Below are 27,309 nucleotides of genomic sequence, written 5' to 3'. Positions count from 1 at the left end.
TTAGTATTTTTCAGTTTAGAGCCTGCCATTGCGTAGGAAAGTGAATTAGTTTTCCAACAATATAAAATTTGGCTAAATCCGATAACCGGGTAAGAAGTTATGGCTATTTTAAGTTTCAGTCGTCAAACACCGTCATCATCATGGAGTATGCCAAAATGGCAATTGTCATTTTCCAGTAAGGTACCACAATATCGGCGCATCACGCCAAAGCTCATTTTCACATTTGTCAATTTCTAGTGAGCTAACGCGATTGTACTGTGTCGCGCTGAGCTTCCTGGTCCCATCCAGTATTGCAACTCGATTCCACTGCGTCGCGCCACCATCCACATTCCCAGTTGTCATTTTTTAGTGGCTTGGCGCGATAGCGACACATCGCGCCAGGGCCCAAAATTGGGTTTTTCAGTACGAATTTTAAGTCGCTCTCCGGGGTAAATGGGTATTCTTTCCACGGTCCTAATCAGTATAAACACGAATTTTACCCCTAAATAACCCATTATCTCATCATTTATTCACTTATGCCATTCTCTCTCAAAAGGGGCTAAACCCTAGCTTCAAAAAACAAGAGCAAAAATCAAGAGTCTCTCCAAGAACCTTCAAGAATTAATAATCCAAGGTATGTTAGGTGTTCATCTATGGGTTCCTTTCACCCATAGATTCCATGAATCCATTTTTAAAATACAAGATTGTTGAATTATGAACTTCCATGCTTGAATTGAATTGAATTCATGTTCATGTTATTATTGGGGTTTAGTCCATGACTAAATTACATGCTTTTATGAATTAATCATTGTATGTGTTGAATTACATAATCTTCATGATAAACCCTTCAATTTGCAAGTTGATTGATGTAGCCATGATAACTATATATTTTGATTATTGTATAACCTAAGCATGCTTCCTATGTGTTTGATAAAATGTCTATATGAATGAAATAGTGTCATTATAACATGATAGCATGTATTCCCCATTCATGTATAAGTAGATGCATTACAAGTGTTTGATTAAATACCTTTATGAGTGAACTATGGACAAGTATACATTGTTATGACAGTCAAAAATATATTATGCTTTATTTTTCATGCTATCGAGTCCTGGAGGTATTTAATACCCAACAATTTAGCTATGTGCCTAGACCCAGTGTCAGATACATAATCTCAGTCATGTCACGATTAGTAGTACTCTCAGTCAGCTACAAAACTCAGTAGAACTCAGTCAGTTACCAAACTCAGGAAAACTCAATAAGCTCAGTATCAGTCCAGTCCATTTCAGTATACTCAGTTCAGTGTCTTTCAATTGGGATTAGGATTCAGCACCGAGTGAACCCAAGGATAGGGGCTCACCTGCTAGTAGAGGGTGTGATCTCTAGAAGTAATCATTTACGTTCCAGAACTACATAGCCAACATAGGTTGAGATATCAAACGTGTCATTTGAGGGTTGATGAGGTGTTTTAACCTGTCAGATGAGAGTTCCACCGTTCTCATTAGAGTACCTGTCAGATTAGGGTAACTCTTCAGTGTCTTTACCCATGGCACGGTACTGACATTATTTTAACTGGGGTCACAGGTTGGACCTCAACTCGTTTATCTTATTTTATTTTGGGCATGTCGGTTTGATGATTACCTCCCACAGTCTCAGTCCAGTCTTCAAAATAGAACTCAATTCAGTTTTACAAAATCAAGATTGTCAGATATAGTCAATCAGAACAGTTTTACAGAATCAGGATTGTCAGATATAGTCAATCAGAATCAGCAACTCAGTTATCAGTAACTTCAGATACCAGTTACTCAATATCAGAACTCAGGACTTAGCTTCAGACAAGCTTAGTCATAGTATTTATTTATATGTACATTAGTGCATACTCAGTTTTTACATCAGGATCAGTTATCCATGTACTCTCATGTTTAGTTACTTTATATCATACAGTTAGTTATTGTTCATGTATATGAACCTTTGCATTCATCCTTACCTTATATAGCATACCAGTATATTCCACGTACTGATGCATACTCTTTCATTGTGCTATATTGTCCATATTATAGATTCGGATACTCAGGTTCCCAACCACACATAGATAGACTAGATTCAGCCAGCAGCAGTAGATTAGCAGTGAGTCCTCATCATTTGAGGATATTCTCTTATTTCATTATTCAGTAGATGGAGTTAGTTAGGCGATTGTTGTAACACCTTAAATCTGGTATCCGGAATGCTACACGATGCTCATGACCCCGAAGGACCACAAACTAATCCATGACTGATATATGTACCTGCATATTAGATAATATACTGTATAATGCAGAAACATAAACTGAAAGTCCATAAGGTTCAAAACTGAGAAATGACATTTGATAAAAATATAACATCTGGGTGGGGTATGAAATACCCAAAACAAAACTAAAATAAGATATCTAAACATACTGTAGTTTGAAAAGCCTCTAAAACATGACTATCTGAATAAGGAGTTGATGAGACATGTCCCCAACTAACTCCAACTAATAAATTAATTAATGACATAATAAAGAAATGATCATATCCTTGAAAGATGAGGACTCACTTCTAACTCTGACTGTTGAGACTGGAATGCTGTTGATGATCTGGAGCTCATGTCTTTGAACCTATGGTATAAAACACCATAGCACAAATGCGTTAGTACGATTAAATGTATTGGTATGCATATGAGGTAGGATAAATACATGGTGTTCATATGCATGAACAATAAGAATAACAGACTGACTATCAAGAGCATGAGAATACATGTATGAGATATAATAACTAACACTGATACCGTGTTAACATGATTACTGAATCTGAATATCGATAACATGAGTCACTATATCTAACAGTCCTGATCCTAATGGAACTATCTAAGTTCTGTACTAAGCTGAGTTGACTGTATCTGACAGTCCTAAAATCTGAAGAACTATCTGAGTTCTTGACAGATACTGATACTGAAACTGTGGGAAATATTTATCTAACCGACATGCCCTAAATACACTACAATAGCTGAGCTGGGGTCCAATTTATTCCCTGATTAGAAGGGTGTCGATACCGCTCCACTGGTAAGGACAAACTATGAGTGACCCTCGACTAGTAGGTTACTCTAATGAGAATGGTGGAAACCCTCAACCAGCAAGTTAAGCCACCTCATCTACCCTCAACTAGAAGGTATGATGTCTCAACCTACGCTAGCTACGTAGTTCTGGAATGCAAGGATTGATCCTAAGAATTACACCCTCTACTAGCAGGTGAGTTACCATCCTTGGGTTTACTCGGTGCTAATTTCTACTCCCATTTGAATCAACACTGAACATGGCTAACTAAACTGACTAGGCTGAGTTTACTGAGTTCCATTAACTGACGGAATATTACTGAGATTATTGAGTTTTCCTGAGTCATGAGATGACTGAATTCTACTGAATATGCTGTGACTGAGAGTATCTTGAAAATATGACGTTGGCTCTAGGCATATAGCTAAATTATTGGGTACAAGTACCCCCAGGACTCGATGGAAAGAAACTGATAAAGGATAACTATCTTAAATTCATAACTAACATCATAATTCCATAATTCATTGACTAAGACATTTCATCAAACACTTGTCACGCATAGGCTTGTGCATAAATGGGGATTTTATAATATCATACTAGTTTGGCACTTTTCCTATACATAGTCAATTAATCAAACACATGGTGGTCATAGTATATGTAGGCAACATTATACAACAAATAAGCATCATGATTCAACTCTAATTTCATCATTCAAGGGTTTAATCATAGGTTCACATGAATCTACACATATACTAATCAATTCTATATAAAATTTATCACCAAAAATAGATTAGAACTCAATTAGTCATTATCAACATGATCAAAAGCAAACCCAACATGAAATCCATAAAATCTATATACTTGAACTTTGAAAAGAGATTCTTGGGTTTCATGGACAAAACGAGTCCATGAATGAACACTATGCATACCTGGTAGTGAGATTCTTGAAGTTCTTGAACTTGAAGAATTTGAATCTCTTAGTTTCTTGAAGAAGATTTGGATTTTGTTCTTGGTATTAATCTTAGAGAGAAAATCCTAATTTTTGATGTTGTAGTTGAATAATGAATTTAGGATCCTTGATCGGATATTACTAGGTATATAAATGGGTGGTAAAAGACCAAAAAGACCCTTTAAAAATGACATAAAAATAACTTAATAGGATGTAGGATGGTGGGTGCAATGGTCCGACGTTGGGTCGACGGTCCGTCGATCCTGACCATCGCACCTGGGCAGAATAGGGGTTCACTGGTTCCCTTGCGATGGCTTGAGCGATGGTCTGTCGCTGGTCCGATGGTCCGTCGGCCTGGGCCATCACTCCTAGGCAGAAGGTAGTCACACTGCTTTGCTACGACGGCGTGGGCGATGGTCCGTCGCTAGTTCGACGGTCCATCGACTTCCACCGTCGCACCTGGGCAGTTTTACTGCCTTCTGTATTTTGGCCATAACGTCTATTCCAATGTCAATTTTTGACAAAATTGGTATTGATAGAAAGATTATTCAATTTCCCATGTGATGTAAAGTGAAAATCTTAAAAATACCACATGTACAAAAGTGGAATCATCTTTCAAATAAAGCCTCTAATATTCTTGAGATGATTTCAAGCTAGGTAGTAGTACGGGGTACTACAATATCTCCTCCTTGAGAACATTCGTCCTTGAATGGGACTAAGAGAGGAGTGAGAGAAGATAAACTGATGTACATACTGAACATAAGAAACTGAAACATGGTCTCATGACTGACATGACTGATAACTGAATATATCATACTAAACATGCATATTTGATGCATGTTTAACTGATTCATGAGTGCATGACTGAGTGTTCTAAGGAACTAAGGTTCTCATAATGATAATGCATGTGTGATGCATGATTACATAACTAAACTGATATATGAATGCATGACTGAATATGCAATGGTATTTAATACCAATTTTATAATGGAATTCTGAGCATGAACTGAATAAGCTTAAGAAAAACTGCTACCTTGAGCTAGATCTGAATTAGCGGAGAAGAGGTGAGGATACTTGGTACGTATGTATGCTTCTGCTTCCCAAGTATCTCCCTCGATGGACTGATTTCACCAAAGAACTTTGACTAGAGGGAGTTCTTTGTTCCTCGGTCTACGAGTCTGATAGTCTAGGATTTCAACTGGAATTTCTTCATAAAAGAGGCTATTCTGAACATCTATGCTCTGAATAGGGACTACAACTGTTGGGTCACCTATGCACTTCTTGAGAAAAGAGACATGGAAGACTGGATGAACTGAGGCTAGATCTGAAGGCAACCCGAGTTCATAAGCTACCTTGCCAAATCAACTAAGAATCTTGAAGGGACCGATATATCAAGGGCTGAGCTTTCCCTTCTTGTCGAACCACTTCACTCCCTTCACGGGTGATATCTTTAGATAGACATAATCACTAATCTTGAACTCGAGATCCTTTCTGTGTACATCTGCATAAGACTTCTGTCGACTTTAAGAATCCCAGAGTCTTTCTCCGATCAACTTGACTTTCTCTAAGGAATTGAATACCAAGTTAGACCCTATGACTGGGGCCTCACTAACTTCGAATGAACTGACTGGAGATCTATATCTCCTACCATAGAGAGCTTCAAATGGAGCTATTTTAATACTGGAATGATAGCTATTGTTGTATGCAAACTCAATCAAAGGCAAATGGTCATCCCAAATACCCTTAAAATCAATTCCATATGCCTTTAGCATATCTTCTAAACTCTGAATGGTCCTTTCTGCTTGACCATCTATCTGAGGATGGAAGGTTGTACTGAGATGAACTTGGGTACCAAGACCCTTTTAGAATGCTTTCCAAAAATGAGAGGTGAACTGGGTACCTTTGTCTGAGATGATAGATAGCGGAACACCGTGCAATCTGACCAACTCTTTGATATAGAGTTTGGCATAATCTTCGATTGAATAAGAGATATGAACTGAAAAAAATGAGCTGATTTGGTTATCCTGTCTACAATGACCCAAACTGAATCATGCTGATGATGAGTACGAGGCAAACCCATCACGTAGTCCATGTTCACTTCTTCCCACTTCTAAGTAGGAATACTAAACTCCTACATGGACCCACTAGGCTTCTGATGCTCTAGCTTAACCTACTAAAATGTAGAGCACTTAGCCACAAACTCTGCAATATCTCTCTTTATCCCATTCCACCAGTAGATCTCCCACAAGTTGCAGTATATATTTATGGCCCTTGGATGAATAGAGTAGCGCGCATCATGCATTTTTGCAAGAATTCACTGCCTTAAGTTATCTACTCATGGAACACACAGATGACCCTGAAAACATAGAACACCATCTCCCCCTTAGGAGAAAACCTCTACTTTCTGATCATTAACTGACTCTTTCAACTTGACTAGACTGGGATCTCTATCTTGTTTTTCTTTCACCTTGGAAACTAGAGATGATTTTGAACTACTCTGAACCCATATGTCACCATCTTCTGTATCGACTAAGAGAATAGATAGTCTAGAAAGATGATGGACTTCTTGAGCTAACTTCTCCTTACTGTCTTCCACGTGAGAAACACTACCTATAGACAGTCTACTGAGAGCGTTGGCCACTACATTGGCCCTGCCTGAATGATAAATTACACTAATGTCATAATCTTTCAAGAGCTCTAACCACATTCTTTGACGAAGATTGAGATCTTTCTGACAAAAAATATACTGAAGGCTCTTATAATCTGTGAACACATCTACATGAACACCATATAGATAATGCCTCCAAATCTTTAAGGCAAATACTACAGCTGCTAATTCAAGATCATAAGTTAGATAATTTTTCTCATGGGGTTTAAGTTGTCTGAAGGCATAGGCTATGACCTTACCATGATGCATGAGGACACAACCTAAATCCATTCTGTATGCATCACAATTTACCATGAACCCATCTGGACCATCTAGAAGAGGTAAGATTAGAACTGAGGTGAGTTGAGTCTTCAACTCCTGAAAACTCTTCTCGCAAGGATCTGACCACTGAAACTTGACTTTCTTCTGAGTTAATCTGAACATAGGGGATGCAATAAAAGAAAATCCTTCAATAAACCATTTGTAATAGCCATCCAAACCCAAGAAACTCCTGATATCTGATGGAGAGATAAGTCTGGGCCAGTTTCTTACTGCTTTGGTCTTTTAAGGATCTACTCTAATACCATCATCAAAAATGATATGGCCAAGGAATGCTACTGACCTTAGCCAAAATTCACACTTACTAAATTTGGCAAACAACTAATAATCTCTGAGAGTCTAAAGTACAATTCTGAGATAGTCTGCATGATCACGCTTATTGTAGGAATAGATTAGAATATCATCTATGAAGACTATGATGAACATGTCCAAGTATTGCTTGAACACACGGTTCATCAAGTCCATGAAAGCTGTTGGGGCATTAGTAAGACCAACAAAGATAACTAGAAACTCCAAGTGATCATACCGAGTATGGAAAGCTATCTTCAGAATGTCACATTTCCTGACTCTGAGCTGATGATAGCCGGATCTGAGGTCTATTTTAAAGAAATAGATGGCACCCTGAAGTTGGTCAAATAAGTTATCAATTCTGGGTAGAGGATACTTGTTCTTAACTGTAACTTTATTGATCTGACGGTAATCCATGCATATTCTAAGAGAACAATCTTTCTTCCGCACAAATAATACTGGTGTGCCTCACAGGGAAACACTCGATCTGATGAATCCCTTATCTAAGAGATCCTTCAAATGCTCTTTTAATTTCTTGAGTTCTACTGGGGCCATTCTGTATGGAAAAATAGATATGGACTGGGTATCTAGAAGAAGATCAATACCGAAGTTTATTTCCTTTTTGGGAGAAATTCTTGGAGGATCTTCAGGAAAGACATCTGAATATTCATTCACCACTGGAACTGAATCAAGACTAGGAGTTTTGGAGCTAGAGTCCTTAACATGAACAAGATGATAAACACATCCCTTAGATATTATTTTTCGTGCCCGAAGGTAGGAAATAAGTTAACCTCTGAAAGCTGAAGTACTACCCCTCCACTCTAGGACAGGTTTATTCAAAAACTGAAACTGAACTATTCTATTTATGCAGCCGACTATGTCATAGCTGGAATGAAGCCAATACATGCTGAGAATGACATCAAAATCAATCATTTCTAATTCAATTAAGTCAGCTGAAGTGACTTTCTAAAATATCATAATTGGGCAGTTCCTGTATACCTTTCCGGCTATGATGGTTTTACCCACTGGGTTAGAGACTGAAAAAGGCTCTTCTAGAATTTTGGGACTGACACCTAAATCAACTGCTATATAGGGAGTAACAAAAGATAAAGAAGCACCTGGATCTAACAAAGCATAAACATGCACATGAAAGATCTGTAACGTACCATTAACCTCGTCGGGAGAATTTTCCTGATCTTACCGGGACTGGAAAACATAGAGTCTGATTGGGAATTTCCCATTAGTAGTAGCACTGGAGGTGGTGCCCTGCTAATTTGGGCGACTGGACTGAGCTGAGAAATAGTTCTGTTGACCTTGCAGACCTGACTGCAGACAATCTCTAACTCTGTGGCCTGGCTTGCCATACCCGAAACAAGTATTACTGCCAGCTCTGTAAGTACCCTGGTGGTGCTCCCCATAAGTCTGGCAAAAAGGATAGGTGCGGGCACTGGTAATACTGTCCTGAGACTTAGAGCCTAGTGGTCTATCTTTGTTACCATCCCTGAACTTAGGCACTGGAGCACTAGCTGAAAAAGGAGCTGGAATTGACGACTTAGGATGAAATTAAGAATAGTTTCCTCCTTCCAACTTGGGTTGAGCAAAGTTAAAACTACCTATCCTTTCTCTCTTATTCTGCTTCTCCCTTATCTTAATTTTTTCTCCTCTATCTACTGAGCATGAGTCATAATCCTGGCTAAAGTCATGCCACTATTCAGCATGGCAGATCTACACTCATTAACTATGCTATCATTCACTCCTAAAATAAACTTACTCATCTTGGCCCTGCTTCAGTAACCACATGAGGGGCATACCTGGCTAATTGAGTAAACTTAAGAGAATACTCTTTTATCATCATATTGCCCTGCCTGAGGTTTATGAATTCTAACACCTTAGCTTCTCTAAGCTCTAGGGGAAAGAATCTATCAAGGAAAGCAGAAGTAAACTCCTCCCACTCAACTGACCCTGCATTAACTGACCTCTCTGACTACCACTACTTGAACCAAGTGTGATAAATATCCTACAACTGATATGCAGCTAGCTCAACACTCTCACTAGAAGTAACCCTCATTATGTTTGTAACTTTATGCACCCGATCTAGGAATTCCTGAGGGTTCTCATCTGCCTTAGACCCAAGAAAGGATGGGGGATTTATTCGGGTAAAGTCCCGAATTCTAGCTACAACTAAATTGGCCACTGGGTTGGCCAGAACGACAGCTGGTCATTCATTCTGAGCAACAACTGACTGAGCAAGAGTGGTGAATGCAGCTCTAAACTTTGCATGATAAATATGTTCACCCAAAGGTTCTTAGGGCTGAGGGGCTGACTGATTCCCGTTTCTTCATTTAGGAGGCATATTCTGTGGAAGAAAGGGAGAAATAGATTAGACTGAGAAATTGACTTGAGATTATTCTCACTGGCATGACATGAATACTGAAGGAAAGAAAAATATTCCTAAACATCTTATAGCCTTCTGTACATAAATGTTGTGCGCAACACACCCATGCACAAGACTCTACTATATGCAGCTTTCAGACTTCCTAGGACTTTATTGAACCTTAGGCTCTGATATAAAGTTTGTAACGCCCAAAATCTGGTATTCAGAATGCTACACAGTGCTCATGACCCCGAAGGACCACAAGCTAACCCATGACTGATATTTATACTTGTATACTGCATAATATACTGTATGATGCGGAAACATAAACCGAAAGGCAATAAGGTTCAAAACTGAGACATAACATTTTATAAAAATATAGCATCTGGTTGGGGTATAAAATACCCAAAACAAAACTGAAATAAGCTATCTGAACATACTGTAGTCTGAAAAGCCTCTAAAACATGACTATCTGAATAAGAAGTTGATGGAACATGTCCCCAACTAACTCTAACTAAATTAATTAATGACATAATAAAGAAATGATCATGTCCTTGAAAAATGAGGACTCACTTCTAACTCTGACTGTTGAGACTGGAATGCTACTGATGCTCTAGAGCTCGTATCTCTGAACCTGTGGTATAAACACCATAGCGTGAATACATCAGTATGATTATATGTACTGGTATGTATGTGAGGTAGGCTACGCCTTAATTAAAAGGGTGTCGATACCGTGCCACTGGTAAGGACAAATTATGAGTGACCCTAGACTAGCAGGTTACTCTAATGAGAATAGTGGAAACCCTCAACTAGCAGGTTAAGCCACCTCATCTACCCTCAAATAGTAGGTATGATGTCTCAACCTACGCTGGCTACGTAGTTCTGGAATGCAAGGATTGATCCTAAGAATCACACCCCCTACTGGCAGGTAAGTTCCCATCCTTGGGTTCACTCGGTGCTAATTCCTACTCCCATCTGAATAGACACTGAACATGGCTAACTAAACTAACTAGGCTGAGTTTACTAAGTTCCGTTGATTGATGGAATATTACTGAGATTATTGAGTTTTCCTGAGTCATGAGATAACTGAATTCTACTGAATATGTCGTGACTGAGAGTATCTTGAAAATATGACGTTGGCTCTAGGCATATAGCTAAATTGTTGGGTACAAGTACCCCCAGGACTCGATGGAAAGAAACTAACAAAGCATGACTATCTTGAATACATAATTAACATCATAATTCCATAATTCATTGACTAAGATATTTCATCAAACACTTGTCATGCATAGGCTTGTACATAAATGAGGATTTCATAATATCATACTAGTTTGGCACTTTTCCTTTACATAGGCAATTAATGAAACACGTGGTGAGCATAATATATGTAGGCAACATTAGAAAACAAATAAGCATCACGATTCAACTCTAATTTCATCATTCAAGGGTTTAATCATAGGTTCATATGAATCTACACCCATACTAATCAATTCAATATAAAATTTATCACCAAATATGGATTAAAACTCAATTAGTCATTATCAAAATTATCAAAAGCAAACCCAACATGAAATTCATAAAATCCATATACTTAAACTTTGAAAAGAGATGCTTGGGCTTCATGGATGAAATGAGTCCATGAATGAATACTATGCATACCTGGTAGTGAGTTTCTTGAAGTTGTTGAACTTGAAAAATTTGAATCTCTTAGTTTCTTGAAGAAGATTTGGATTTTGTTCTTGGTATTAATCTTAGAGAGAAAACCCTAATTTTTGATATTGTAGTTGAATAATGAATTTAGGAGCCTTGGTTGGATATTACTAGGTATATAAACGGGTGGTAAAAGACCAAAAATATCCTTTAAAAATGACTTAAAATATGTAAATAGGATGTACGATGGTGGGTGCAATGGTTCGTCGCTGGGTGAACGGTCCATCGGTCCTTGCCGTCGTGCCTGGGTAGAATAGGGGTTCAGTAGTTCCCTTAAGACGGCCTGAGTGACGGTCCGTCGCTGGTCTAATAATTTGTCATCATGGGCTATCGCTTCTAGGTAGAAGTTAGTCACACTGCCTCGCTGGATGACGTGGGCGACGGTCCGTCGCTAATCCGACAGTCCGTCGGCCTCCACCGTCGCACCTGGGCTGTTTTACTGCCTTTTGTATTTTGGCCATAACTTTTACCTACGATGTTGGATTTTGATGAAATTGGTATTGATAGAAAGTTTATTCAATTTACCACGTGTCAAAAGGTTAAAATATTAAAAATACCATGTGTACAATAGTTGATTCATCTTTCAAAGAAAGCTTCTAATATTCTTGAGACTATTTCAAGCTAGGTAGAAGTACAGGGTATTACAATTGTCCCATCAACTCCACATTCAGATAGTTTAGTTTAGAGAATTTTCAGACTAGATTTTAGTTAGTAATTAGTTTTACAGATATTATCATAAATGATATGTTTTATCAGTATTTCAGATATTTTCAACCTTATGGCATTTTAGCCTATTATTCTGCATTTATTACTGTATCATATTTCTGTGCTTACAACAGATATCGGTAATGGGTTAGATTGTAGTCCTTTGGGGTTGTACATACAGTGTAGCATTCAGGGTACAGACTCGGGGCGTTACACTATCTTACCCAGTTTAAAAATATCAAGCACTATTTTTACCCTTCCCCATTAGTAACTACCTTATCATCAAGAAAAATTAGATTAGCATAAAATTTACTGCCTCATTTTCAAACATAATAGGTTGTTCCAATTTAAAAAGTGTTTTTAATCCTAAAATCTAAGCCTGTCAAGTAAATACTGAACAAAAAATTATCTAGTATTTGTAACACCTCGCATTTTTGGGCTAGTCTTTGAACCTTTATTGTTACGTGTATAAGTTATAATCCAAGTGATTCTCATGTGAATGTAAGTTTCATTATCTTTATAATAGTGTGTTAAATGCTTATGAGGTTGAAAATGTTCATAGAAATCATTTCGGGCCAAGTTGAGCCAAGATCCTTTGATTCATCCAAAGTTTGGTTTTAGATTCTACAAGGGTCTACTTTAAATATGTATAACTTTTTATATACATAGAATTTTTCATCTTAAGACCCACCAAATTGTAGATAATTGAATTAGATTTCTAATGATACTAATTTCGCCTTTATCCAATACCCGAGTGAAAAGTTATGTCATTTTTTGTGTGAGGCAGTAAGCTCTCGTAATAAGCTCGTGATGTGAGGTTTATTCCTATTTTTGGGGGCATAAAGAGAGGCCCATTCCTATTTTTAGGGGTCGCACTACGATGGTTATTTACACGGAAAAGAGAGGCCAAGGGGTAGTATAGTTCTTTCCCCTCAACCCCAGCCATCCAAACACGAATAATAACTCAAAAAGGGGCATTATTTGCCCATCTTGCTCACAACGACTCACTTACAAACCCTCACCTTTCCTATGAGCAATAATCTAAGCTTTTCCTCTCAAGAACACAAGGATTCAAGCTTCAAATTCATGATTTCTTCAAGAATTCATCGAATTAAGGTTTGTTGGAGTTCATCCACGGGTTCCTTTTCACCCATGGAGGCCAAGAACCCTTTTTGAATTTAAAGTTTTGAGTTTTACATGTTTCAAGTCCAAATTTATGATCTTTATATATTAATATGAATTATATCAATGAAACTCCCATGAAATTAGATTATGTATCATGTTTACGAATGGTCTTCATTGAAATTGCCTTGATATGTTTGAATGGTGATTTTCATATGTTAAATCCTTAACCCATGTTTTTAATGTTAAAATTTTTATGATTTTCATGGTTTATCTACTCCCATCTTTTATCTCATGATCTTCATGTGTTTCATTTCAAGTGGAATGAGCCAATACATATTTTGAATGTTATGATCTTTATATCATATCCCTAAGTGTGGATTGATTTGTGTAGCCATGATATTTTTTGCATGCTTGCTCATTCACATGCACAAGTTAGGGACTTTACATGTTTCATGAAATTTCCATATCATGTTCAAATAGTTTCAAGCGGAACCCCAAGATATAAATTTTACCATGAAACTCTATTGTTCCCTCATGTTTAAAACACCCTTATGTTCAAGCTTTGATATTTACATGTTTGGAAGAAAGGCCCAAGTCCTATTTTATGTGAATTCCACGTAAATCTTCATTTCAAGATTTTAGTGATATAGTCATGCTATGCTCACATGTTTAAGATATGCCTCATGTCAAAGGATTAATCTCAATGTGTTTAATAAAATGCCCAAGTGTTGGATTTCTTTAAATAATGACTATTTATCATGTCCTCAAAGCCTTAGTATGGTCTTGTTGTGATACAAGTTTATCAATTATGTTATCGAGTCCTGGGGGTATTTATTACCTAAAATCTAGATGTTCACTTAGTTGCAGTAGTTGCGGAATAGTCCCAGTAATGGTTAAGAAAAGTAGTACTCAGTCAGTTAATAGTACTCAGTGAACTCAGTCCAGTTCAGTCGGTCAACATGATCAGCGTCAGTTCAGCCAATCTTAGTACAGTCTAGTGATCAGTTCAGTGTTGATTTAGTTGGGAGTAGGATTCAGCATCGATCGAACTCAGGGATAGGGGCATTCCTTCTAGTAGAGGGTTTAACCCTTAGTAACAGTCCTTGCGTTATAGAACTATGTAGCCAGCGTAGGATAAGTCATCCTCCTACCATACTAGGGTTGACGAAGTTATTTATATATTTCATGAGTCTTCCTGCCAGATAAGGGTTGACCCAGCATTGTTAGTATCCCGTGGCAAGGTGCTAACACCCTTTGAATTGGGGTCACAGGTTGGACCCTAACTCAGTCGATAATCGGGGTATGTCGGTTAGATGAACACTCCCACAATTTCAATTTCAAACTCAGTATAGAACTCAGGTCAGTTATACAGAATCAGGACTATCAGGAATAGTCACCCAATTATCAGTAATACAGTTATCAGTAATCTCAGATATCAATCACTCAGTTATCAAAACTCAATATTCAGTTTTAGTATGATCTTAAATATAGTGTATATATATATATATATATATATATATGCACAGTACTACAAAATTAGCATTTATAATAGTATCAGTCACCCATGTACTCTTATTCTATTATCAGTATTTCAGTACTTCAGTTTCCAGACTATTTTAGAATCATGTTATAAGCTTGGTCTTACATTCTCAGATAATACAGTTTTCACACATTCATGCTCAGTAATCTCATGTTTCTCAGTGAGTCCTTACCTTATATACATAATACTCTACAATTTCAGTCCAGTTATTCAGACTAAGTACAGTTCAGTCTTACATGACCAGTATTCAGCTATCAGTATTCAGTTAATCAGATAAGTTAGTATGTTTATGCATTCGTGCTCAATGTAATTGTATATTCAGACCTCATTTTATATCACTCTCCATCACGTAGTTTTAGACCTAGTCTCCATACAGTATCCATGTTTTACCATATCCCAATTTCAGTTCTACTTATATCATTAAAGTAAAGCTTTACAAAAACTAAGAGTAGAGATTCACCATCTCATTAGAGAATGTTTGTCACTTATGCTTTAAGATATATTGGTTTTCATTTTATTCTGGCCTATTGGTGAGTCTACTTACACTTAGCATGCATATTTTACGATTATGTATAAAATTGGTTTTACTTATTCCGTTCACCCCTGCATAATCAGTATATTCCAGAAGTACTGATCCACATATACGTGTGTGTTGATACATTGTTTCATAATGTAGGTACTATTTGTAGCTCGCACATCACGATTAAAAAGTTGCAAATTTCAGCTAGTAGGTGATGATTTCTCCTACTTCGAGAACTCCAGACAGTTTTATTTCATGTACAGTTCATTTACTTTCATATGTATTAATTAGTGGTAGTTGTGGGCATGTCCCAACTATCTATAGTTAGTATAGTAGAGGCTTCATAGATGTCAGTCAGAGTCAGCCATGTAATTTCAGTTCTTTTCTCAGTTTTAATCAGATTGTAAACTTTATCAGTATTGTACTTATTCAGATTATGCCATGATTATGTTTCCGCACAACAATACTTGTCATATATCTTATTATAATTCAGTTTCTTAATAGTATGCCATTTTATAGGTTAGCTTGGGGTTACTTGTGGTTCCAAGCACCGTGTGACGACTTGGGGCTAGCTCAGGTCGTTACAGTATCTCATTATCAATGACTCTCTCTTCAAATTTGTTTGAGGCACAATAACCAATAGGTCCCAATCTTATGAACTTGTCATAGTTTTGTTGACCTTTTCTTTATTAAGAGGATTATTTTTCTCCTATTCTTCTTTTTCAAAGTCAACGGGGTAATCATCTTCCCCTATCTTCTTCCTTCCCTTTGCTACTTAATACCTCTTTCTTGCTTTAAAAACTTTCTTCACTTTAGTAGACTTTTTTATGCTGGGGATTCTGGGGATAAAAGGGATAAGGGTTTGGACTTTACTTTTGATTTAAGTTTAAGAGTGGGTCTCTTTTATACCCTAAAATGGCAGAGCACAATGCTTTTGTTTATTTTGGGAAAGGGCAATGTCCTCATTACTATTAACCTCTAATTCATCACGAGAAGATAACTTAGGAATTTCAACTGGGGTTGCAATAATAATTTCTCTTCAGATGTTCAAGAAATATTTGAAAAGTTAGATTTTTGGGTTTGAGGAGGTGCGGGTTTTAAAAAGAAACCAAAAAGGAGAATAAAGGATAATAATCTTGGAAGAGCAAAGGAAGTGAGGGTGATGAAGAATGAGACCTCAATTCTCTTTGAGTTTGTGCACTAGTGTATGAGGAGAAATCTTTATCATCATAATAGTCTACTAGAGAATGAAATAGAGAGGGAGTAGTTTTAATAGATGAGGAAGAAGGTTTTGAGGTGCCATTTAAATGATGATTTGGTAGAGATTTATTGAAGCTTTAAGGGGGAAAGATAAGAGATTTTGGTTTAGGATTTCTTGAAGGAGATGAATATTTTTTAGAGAGATAGGCATTTTAAAGTGTTAGGATGGTTAAAGTGACGTTTGTCACTTTCAAGAAGAGGATAAAAGGCATCTTATTTGATTTTCCTTCTTAAGATTTTGTCTTATTTATTGTAAGTGGTCTAGAGATGAGGATCAGGTTCTTATGACTAAAATAATAATTTTTTAATGATTTGCACTTAAAATTTGAATGTTTTGTAAAGGATGTGCATACCTAACACAGTGTTCTGGTCCTTGTATGCTTTTTCCTGCTTTGTAGGAGATTATTTTTTCATTAACAATAAGATAATATCATCAGATCCTGGTGGTGATTACTCAAGTTGTTGATGTGATCCAGTGAAGGAACAAAAACCTAGGTAATTATAATATCTATTATTCATCAAGCAGTTTTTTGTGCTGTGTTGGGTTCTTTTTCATGTTGACTGCACTTTTACTATCATACAATATTGGAATACACCATAAATATATGTCATAATCACTAAGTTGTTACTTCATCCAGTGTAGTTGTGAGCAGTATAAAGCAGCACCTACTTATTCAGCCTTAATAGTTGAGAGTGCCATTGATTTTTGTTTCTTTGTCTCCCATGAAAGAATTCAAGGTCCCAAAAATGAGCCATTTCAGAAGTGTTTTATCTATCCATTTTGTATCTATCATATTCAACATCAGCACATCCAACATGATCAAATGAATCACCAGCAGGTTACCAAGTAACCAATCTTTGAGTAACTTTAAGATACCTTAGGATCCTTTTTAAAGTTTTCATGTGAGATTACTTAGTAGAAGAGTGAAACCTGGCACATAATCACAATATCAGACCTTCTTGTAGTTAGATAGACCTGCTTGTAGTAAGGTATGGCTAGGATCCTATTACTCCTCTTTATTTAGTCCCATTAATACTTAGATCTGATTCATCTTGACCAAGTTTAGTGGTAATAGCACGGGAAGTATTATTTGTTTTTGCCTCTTTCATCTTAAACCTCTTTTTTTTTGGTTGATGTATGGATGTTCCAACATTATATTATTTACTGCAACCCTAGGAATAAGGTTAGCTCAACCATCATACTAATTTCAAAATTTACTTCTCATAAAAAAAGGAAACTCATTGCATAAAACATCATTTGTAGCTCCAAAATTATGTCATCTACATATATTTTCACAATGAATAGATTATTCATTCTCTCTTTATGAACAAAGTATTATTAATTTCCCCTTTATATATCCATGCTACAAAAGAAAAGAGGGCAGTCTATCATACTAAGCTCTTGGAGCTTGTTTTATTCCATAAAGAGCCTTGTTAAGCTTATACACATGATCAAGGAATTCAAAACTTTCAAAAATTGGGGGTTGCTTCACATAGAATTCTTTCATAAGATAACCATTCAAACTGGAGCTATCAATATCCATCTAGAATAACTTAAACTATATGTAAGAGGCAATAGCATTCTTACGACTTCTATTCTAACTACTTGGCAAAAATTTCATCATAGTCAATTCTTTCTTCCTGAATATCTTCTATACTACGACTCTAGGTTTATTCTATTCATCACTCCTTGATAATCTTGCTTGTTTTTGAATAGCCATCTAGTTCCAATAATGATTCTTTTTATAGGTTTTGGAACCAAGTTTCACACCTTACTTCTTTCAAATTGATTTAACCCTATCTACATTAATACAATCTAATATGTATCTACAAAAGCTTACTTTATATTCTTAGGCTCTATCAATGACAAGTATGATGAGTAAGCTTACATATTTCTCAACTTGTTCCTAATCTGAATTCTTGAATCCATAAGACAAATAATATTTTCAAGTTGATGTGAACTCTTATGCTTCCAGCTCCTTCCAACAACAGGTTGAGAGGAAACTAGCTCATCAATATGATAGGAGAAGTTTTCTTCATGAGTAGTTCCCCTCCCTTATTTATAGGTGTTATGAAATAGGCAAGGTGACATCTTTGTGTACTACTTTATTTTGCTCATCTTTTGGATTGTGCATCAACCAATCCCTTCATCATCATCATCATAGGTTTCACTTTTCTTGATCTTATAATTTTCTTCATCGAATATGACATAGATACTCCCCAACAAGATGCCTTTCTACACTTTTTGCATCAAACTTTTTCAATACCTCTTTTTCATTGTTATAAACAAAGTACTTATAAACAAAAAGGTCTTAGATAGGTGAGATTTGGCTTCCTTCCTTTGAAAAAATCATAAGGAGTCTTATCTAGCAGTGGTTTATGATACACCTATTTTATGAGATAACAGGTTGTATCTACAGTTTCAGCCCAAAAACTTTTGGAAAGACCAATAACTATCAACATGGTTCTAGACATATCTTCTACAGATCTACTCTTCCTTTCAACTACACCATTTTTCTAAGAGTTCTTGGTATAGAAAAGTTGTGATCACAACCATTTTCAGCACAGAAGATTAAGAAATTTGCATTCTTAAATTATTAAACCTTATTCCAACAAACTGAGTATTCAACTTCTTTTGAACCAGATTAACAAATATTTTTAATACATCAAAGATTTCATTCTTAGATCTCAAGAAGAGTATCCATGTTAATATTGCGTAATCATTAGCAATCATAAATACGTACCTCTTTCTACCTCTACTAAGGATTCTCATAGGACTACAAGATCCATGTGTAGCGGTTGTAGAGGCTTAGTAGTAATCACCATCATTTTGGGCTTGAAAATGGACCTTACATATTTTTCCTTAGTAGAAGCATCACACACAAAGGATTTATCCATCTTATTTTGGAAAACCGACCAACAAATCTTTTGACACCAACTTGTTGATAATGGAGAACTTGCATGTTCCAGCCTTTTGTGCCATAATAATAAGATGTTTGTTATGTCATTAAGGCAAGTTAATTCAGATTTTAGAGGGTCCATGATATATTCTTTGTACAAATTCTTGTGTCTCTTTCCCTTAAGTATTAAGTTTCCACTGATTGCATTAGTTACAGTACAATCAGGTGTACTGAATAACACATTGTTTTCCTTGTCACACATCTATGATATGCTCAGTAGATTGTATTTTGCTCAGTAGATTGTATTTTCAGTCATTCACATAGTAGACATTCTCTATGTCATGAGAAGAATAGTTTCCCACCTTTTCTATGCCAATAATTTCTTCAGTTTTTTCTTTTTTAAAAACAATACTTCCACCTTGAAAGTTTGTGTGAGGGAAAATGTTTTCTTTATTTCCATTCCTATGTCTAAAGTAAGCATTGTCAATGTACCAAGGATTTCTCCTTACTCTCTGCTTCTTCTATAAAAGATAGATCATAGGTTATATTTGGGTACCCAATTCAACTTGGGTCGCTCTTTGTGAGTAAAAGGATGAATTAAATATCTTTTAGCCAAATGAAAAAGATTTTTTCCTATGGAGAGTTTTTTCTCAATTCTTTAGTCCTGTACTTATTTACAAAATTGAAGTATTTTTGTTCGAGCCTCATCTGTGTTGGACACTACTTGCGATTTCTTACCACAAGCAATACACACCGTATTCATGAAATAATTTGCTTTGCAAGACTTAGGTATGAATTCTAGCGCATATTTAAGGTGGATTAACTGATTTGAATATGAGTGAGTAGAGGTGAGGATTTAGTCTATTTTTTATTATGCTCTAACTCAAGCTTGGATTTATTTAGATCATTTATTAGAGAGTTATTTTTCTATGTAACAATCCAAAATGGTGTTACGCTTAAATAGGAGCTAAACATTTCACCTAGACTTCTCTTAGCTAAATTTTAAAGAGTTAAGAGCTAGTCTAGTTTCGGCTTAATTTTTGAAAATGCGATAGTTGTTGCGCCCAAACGCACACGCAAGTGTACGTGGTCTCACCAAGTAATACAATGGCCTTAAATAAATCCAAATATCAATCCCACTGAGACTTGTGTTAAAAAAATAATCAATTCTAGTTTAACTATTGAGATTAATTAGTTCAACGTAACCAAGAGACAGTTTAAGAGTTATAACTAAAAGTAAATTAAACAATGCGTAGAAGTAATGACTTTGGACAATCAGTGAATAAAGAACCGGGGTTAAAGCACTATGAACATTCATAATATGCATTCAAACTTCATTGGTTAAGTTATTTATCTTGGTTGATGATTCATAGGATTTATTTTATGACCATGATCTCCCGACCTCTAACCACCTATCTAACTCAGACCCATAACTATATCATTTAGCGGGAATGTGAGAACTAAGCTAAACGCATTTATATTTCATTCCATAGTGAACGAATAAAGTCTTCTAGGTATATCCCTATCCTAAATGCTAATTTAAATTCCTTATTTCATAAAGGAATAATAACCTTACTATACTTACCCCCATATTCTATCATCTTATTCCTCCTCCCAAGTTCACAAAAATGACAATACGTATATTCTATGGGTCATGAATCCCTACGATAATTATAACAATGTAAAGAAACAACAAAATATGATAAATAAACAAACCCAATTCAATTCCGAGCAATATCAATCATGTTTTTGGTTTTAACCCTGGAAAGGGGGCTTTTAAACGCTAATAGACAACCATAATCAAGATATATGAATACATGATAAAACCCATTAAAAAGTTAAAGTAAGAGAATTAAAACACTAATTGAAGTGTTTTCCAGTCCCTATACAAGTTTCAAAGTCTTCCAAGCTCCATAGCATTATGTTCAAGTGTCAGATTTATAGGAGGACCAAACTGCTGAATTTCGCACTAGGTCGCATCGCGGGGGTCATTCCACCAGGATGGCGGTCGCTCCATGGGATAATAGAAATAGAAAAATGTTTTGGGTCCATTAGGAAGCTTAATATGCATATAAAGCACCCCACATCCATTTCCAAGGTCCCAACGCGCTGGTGACATCCAACATGTCAAATTTTACGTCGAGTCATGTCTTGTGCTTCCATTGATCTATTCCCAACATTGTGGTGTTATTTCCACTTAATTTACAGCTTTTATATCATTAATATATCATTATAATAAACTCATAAAGCATCCTATAATACCAAACACCACGTATTAGAGCTCAAAACAACACAACATCCATAACGACAAACTAGAAACTCGAGCTAAGACTAAGCTTGCCCATATTGATCTTTAACTTATTATTTTGACTATTCGATTGATTAATTGATCATAGAAAAATATAAAGAAGTTGTTCCACACATAATTACACAATAATAACATTATAAACTCATCACACAAGTTTTGTCATTTGAACTCTAAGTGACCAATTTAAGTACAAACTTTTTTGAAAGACACCTTTAACATTGTGATAACATACTTAAAGGCTTATATGATTAATTATATCATAATTAACACATCAATCACACAAAAATTCCTCAAAACAAGGCTAATTAAGCTAGAATACAACACTAAGGTGCATAAATCTACCTCAGATCATCACCCCACACTTAAAGTCTTGTTCATCCTCGAACAACTCTTCACTATAAGCATCATAAGATAAGGAGAATATACACTTCTACTATAATAAAGACACTCAAGTTAGTACTATAATGACTACACAGAATGCAAGTTTCTACACTAAGCATGCTACATACACAATTGAAAGTTCAAGAACACTACTCCAAAACATCTTAGCATCAAGAATTGACTCACTTAGTTGGCAAACTCATAAATATTGTTCAGTCACAACCATCATACAAATCACCTCATTATCATCAATATATGTCCTCACCACAAAAGAGTTACCCAAAATCACTCACATAAATGCAATTTATAATAGAATGGGTACAAGAATTAAGTTACACTCACTCTATCAAGTTACACATTATGAACCATAGGCTTGCCCATTGTGTAGTACTCCACTAATAGCAGAATATGGAAGCTTAAGATCAAATAGTCCTTTAATGGTTGTAATGTAGTCTAAGGGATGGGTAGGAACTATTCTGACTAGTAATTGTGACTGTCTTCCCTAAGCACTTTGATACATTACATATGTCATTTAGCTCATCTTTAATAACCACTTTACATCTTTTTTTTCTTTTCTTACCTTATTCTTTCATTTTGCCCCATCTCATTAAGCACACTTACATACACTATGGTGGGAGTGCTCTATTCAAAACTTATTCAATTTGAACAAATTTTGTTATTTCCATTACTCAACTCCCAACCACAAAACATATAATTTTTCTTTTGAACACTAATAGCTATTACTTAGGGGATTCAATTTTACCTTTCTCCCACTTGAATTTGTAACTCCTCACTCAATTAATTGTACACTAAAGGGCTTAGGATCTTTTGGATCAAATTAAGGTCAATCAAAAAAGGGGATTAATCTACATATGAGGTTGCCAAAGAATAAGCTAAAGGCTCAATGAGGTTAACTAGGATTATGCATAAGGGTAGGTAAAAAGAAGGTATCTAATATGGCTATCAAGGAAATGCCTATATCATCTCTTAAACCTATACTCTTTATTTTGTATTGCACATATACCAGGCAAGTTTTAGACATCACGTGCAACAAGGAATATAGAAAAACCTCATATCACACGTTGCACATGCTCAACTCAAGTGGGATCATCATATACTGTCAGCTAAAAAATCACATGAATTCAATATTATGCCAACAAGTACAAAAGTCATAATCAAGAGCCTAGGTGTCTCAAAAGTAGAAATTCACACAATCAACATGCTCTTTACCATCCAAACACTTGTATCATGCAATCAAGAATAGCACCAACAAGAACATCTCACATTTATTCTTAACAAAAAATTTTAAAACTATCCTAAAGATGGGAATTTCTCTACCCTACACTTAAAAATCTACTTTTTTTCCAAAGTATACTTAAAAGTAGAGATAAAAATACTCCTTGAGGCCTCTAGGCCAAACGAGGAGCATCTTTATATATCAAGAGGGTCTGAGGACCCCACACTTAGTCTTCACCATGCTCCTTAGCTTAGATTTTTGGTACTCAAACTTCCCATAAACCTGTGACTCAACAAAAATAAAAACTAGTGAAGTAAAAATTAAAAATAAAATATACCTTAACTTGGGTTGCCTCCCAAGCATTGCCTAATTTAGTGTCGTAACACTACCCAATCTCTTACTCAACCATATTTCTTCATACTCTTTCTCAAGTTAGGATGCCATCTTCTTATTTGTTTCTAACCTTTTGATGTAAACTCTCAAGGTCAACAACTTTCTCAACTTTAGCCTTTTCAGGCTTATCAATCTACATCATTTTGGGTTGCAGTATTTGTGGCTTGGGCTGCTCAATGAGGAAGTTCGAAGAGGTCTTTTATGGATTAGACTCTACCACCCTACACTTATCCCCTTCAATCACAGTAATCATGTATAAATATTTGTAGTGGGATAGTTTCTTAAGTGGTTTATATACTTTGAAAACCGCATTATCATCATCTAGCCTTATTGTAAGCGTGCCCTCTCTCACATCTATCAAAGCTCCTCTTGTTGCTAAGAATGGATGTCCTAAGATGACTGGTACTCTATCATCTACCTGAATATATAAACCAATAAAGTTAACAGGAATAATAAACTTATCAACCATGATGACAACATCCTCTATGATTCCTTTGGCACGGTCTAGGGTTTGGTCTGCTAACTTGAGTATCACCATACTTGGTCTCGGCTTCCCTGGGGTTAAGTTTTTGAACAAGGATAGGGGTATCAAATTGACACTTACCCCCAAATTACTCAGTGCATAGATTACCTCACTACTGCCAATTTGAATGGGGAGAGTGAAAATCCTAGGATCTTTGAGTTTTTAAGGTATCTTCTGTATCACTATAGAACTACACTCTTCAGTGAGTGCTACTGCTAAAATATCCTACTGGTTAACTTTGTGTAACGCCCCAAATCTGGTACCCAAAATGCTACATGGTACTTGTGACCCCGAAGGACCCCAAGCTAACCCATGACTAATATCTCTAACTGAGCACTACATAATATACTGTATAAATGCAAAAATAAAGTCTAAAAATCCATAAGGTTTAAATATCTAATAAAATATAACATCGAGATAATATGGTATCCCATACTAAAACTAAAGAAAATAATAACTGTCTAAACAAAATATAGTCTGAAAGCCTCTAAGACCAAACTGTCTGAATAAAGAGTTGATGGGACATATCTCTAACTAACTCCAACTGCTGATACTGAAATACTTAAATGATAAAGAATCCTTGAGTGATGAGGACTCACTGCTAATCTACTGCTGCTGACTGAAAGCTGAGCTGCTAGGTGCGATCGGGAACCTGAGCGTCCAAACCTATGATATAAAACACCGTAGTGAAAAATAAAAGTATACATCAATATATGAGAATGTACTGGTATTCAAGTGAGGTAGGATGAATGCATGGGGTTCATATGCATGAACTATAACTGACTGAAACGTGAACATGAACGTGACTGCGTGAGGATACATACATGGAAACATAACTACAACTGAAACATAAGGCATCTGAATATTGAATATACTGATAACATGGATTACTGATAACTGATATAACTGATACTGGGCGACTGTTATTGAAAGTCTTGATTGTGATGCAACTAGTTGAGTTCTGTATTGAGTTGAGTGATTGTATCTAACAGTCTTGAAATCTATAAAATTATCTTAGTTTTATTTCTGAGACTGAGACTGAGACTGTGGGAAGTAGTTATCTAACTAATATGCCCCTAATAAACTATTATAGCTGTGTTGGGGTCCAATCTGTAACCCCAATTGGAAGGGTGTCAATACTGCACCACTGGTAAGGACAAGCTGTGAATGACCCTTATCTAACAAGTACCCTAAGAGAATGGTGGGACCCTCATCTAACAGGTTAAGCCACCTCATCTACTCTCATCTAGCAGGTTTGATGTCTCAACCTACGCTGGCTATGTAGTTCTGGAGCGTAAGGATTATTTCTAAGAATCACACCCTCTACTAGTAGGTGAGTTCCCATCCTTGGGCTCACTCGGTGCTGAATCCTACTCCCATCTAAATAAACACTGAACTGAATATACTAGACTGAGCTGGACTAAGTTCACTGTATTTCCTTGACTAATGAAACATTATTGAATTCTATTAACTGACTGAATTCTAATGATCATCGCTTGACTGAGAGTATCATGAAAATTGATATTGGCTCTAGGCACACAGCCAAATTATCGAGTATAAAAATACCCCCAGGACTCAATAGCATAAAAGTAAATCATGGCACAAGTTCAAATGTACAACAATGGTTGTATATATATATATCAATAATTTATTGACTAAGACATTTCATCAAACACTTGACATGCATTAACTTGTACATATATGGGGATTTCACATTAACATGCTATAAAGGCACTTTTCCTTCACATAGGCTTTTTATCAAACACATGGGGAGCAAACTTTGATTATACCATCATCAATGCATCTAATTATCATGGTTGCATAAGTCAATTTGCAATTTAAAGGGTTTCTTATGAATATTATGCAAAACATCACATACAAGGATCAATCCTTGGAACACGTAATTCAAAACATGAATCAAAACCCAACCACAACATGAATATGAATTTTCAATTCAACTAAATCATGAACATTCTTAAATACAAATATTCTTGGATTTTGAAAAGAGTTTCTTGAGCTTCATGGGTGAAAGGGACCCATGAATCACTACTTGACATACCTTGATTGTATGTTTTTTGAAGTTCTTGGAGAGATTCTTGGAATTGACTTTGACTTCTTGAAAGCTAGGGTTTTGTTTCTTGGGAGAGAATGCTCTTGTTTTGGAGAAAAGTGAGTAAAATAATAGTTTAAAATATTTTTAGGGATTAAATCCTGCATATGAACGTGATAAAACCTTAAAAAAAAGACCAATTTATCCCTAGATAAAATATTTAATTTTTGTCAAAATATCTCAATTTGGCAGACTGGCATGACGCGGTGCTATCACGTCGTGTCACTGGAAATTACCAACTAGGAATTGGGCTGACGGCGCGATGCGGTGGAATTGTGTTGGTACACTGGAATTTAACAATTATGAACTGGGTCTTTGGCGCAATGCGCTACTATCATGGAGCAACACTGGAATTTGATAATTTCTATTTTGACACACTCCGCGATGCACTACTGACCTAAATGACGGTGTTTAACGACTGAAACTTTAAATTACCATAACTTCTTACCCGATTATCGAATTTAGGAAAATTTGATATCGATGGAAAACTTATTCAATTTCCTACACAGAAAAAGTTAAAATCTTAAAAATTCCATATGTATAAAAGTGGATTCATCTATTAAAGTATGTCTATAAAATATTTGGGACGAATTTAAGCTAGGTAGAAGTACGGAGTATTACACTTTGTTAGTTACCTCATTCTTCAATTACTTAGCCTACTTGGGTATTCCTTGCAAAACATCTAAAATAGAAAGGTTAATGTGAATCTCTTTGAATGTGTCAAAGAACTTAAATCATCCATCCTTATTTGCCTTTATATATGCTTCAGTGGGAAAGGTAGTGGTGGGATCTTCTTCACCTCTTCAGCGACATTTGCTTTCAAGTACTCATACTTCCTTGAATTTTTACACCTTGTTCGAAACCCTGTGGGAGACTCAACTCTGCATCTACCTCCTTAGTTTTCTTTGGAGGGTCTTTCTTCAGCTCTTTACCACTCTTCAAAGTGATTTCCATT

The sequence above is a fragment of the Capsicum annuum genome, chromosome 1 (genome assembly GCF_002878395.1).
Source record: "Capsicum annuum cultivar UCD-10X-F1 chromosome 1, UCD10Xv1.1, whole genome shotgun sequence".
Lineage (NCBI taxonomy): Eukaryota > Viridiplantae > Streptophyta > Magnoliopsida > Solanales > Solanaceae > Capsicum > Capsicum annuum.
The sequence above is the reverse complement of the archived record's forward strand: the minus strand, read 5'-3'. Positions refer to the sequence as shown.